The following is a 335-nucleotide window of genomic DNA, read 5'->3' on the forward strand; positions in this document are numbered from 1 at the left end:
GGGAGCGCCACCGCGCTTCCCAATCGGCGCACTGTAGCAGTGCGCCACCGGGCCGGCCCTCAGAAGATCATTTTTAAGAAACTTTCTCTAAAGGTGTCATATGTTTTTGTGCAATTTAAAAAGTACTGCTACTAAAATAATAGAATGTTTTATGTTTCTTACTGGCTAATATGATAAAATATATAAGTTAAGGTGAAAAAACACATCACTGACTGCTTTAGTTGTGAACATAATGCCTGGCTAACTTTGTATTTTAATATAATTTTAAAGAGTTTTTATTTATTTATAAAAGATGACCGGTAAGGGGATCTTAACCCTTGACTTGGTGTTGTCAG

General features: G+C 36.7%; 1 protein-coding gene across 1 annotated transcript in view; it reads left to right on the forward strand.

Moving 5' to 3' along the window:
* ARFGAP3 (ADP-ribosylation factor GTPase activating protein 3) overlaps nucleotides 1-335 on the forward strand; it is a 49,831-nt gene that overhangs the window by 25,516 nt on the left and 23,980 nt on the right. The window lies entirely within an intron of this gene.

This window comes from Galeopterus variegatus, unplaced genomic scaffold (genome assembly GCF_000696425.1).
Source record: "Galeopterus variegatus unplaced genomic scaffold, G_variegatus-3.0.2 Scaffold2000, whole genome shotgun sequence".
Taxonomy (NCBI): Eukaryota; Metazoa; Chordata; class Mammalia; order Dermoptera; family Cynocephalidae; genus Galeopterus; species Galeopterus variegatus.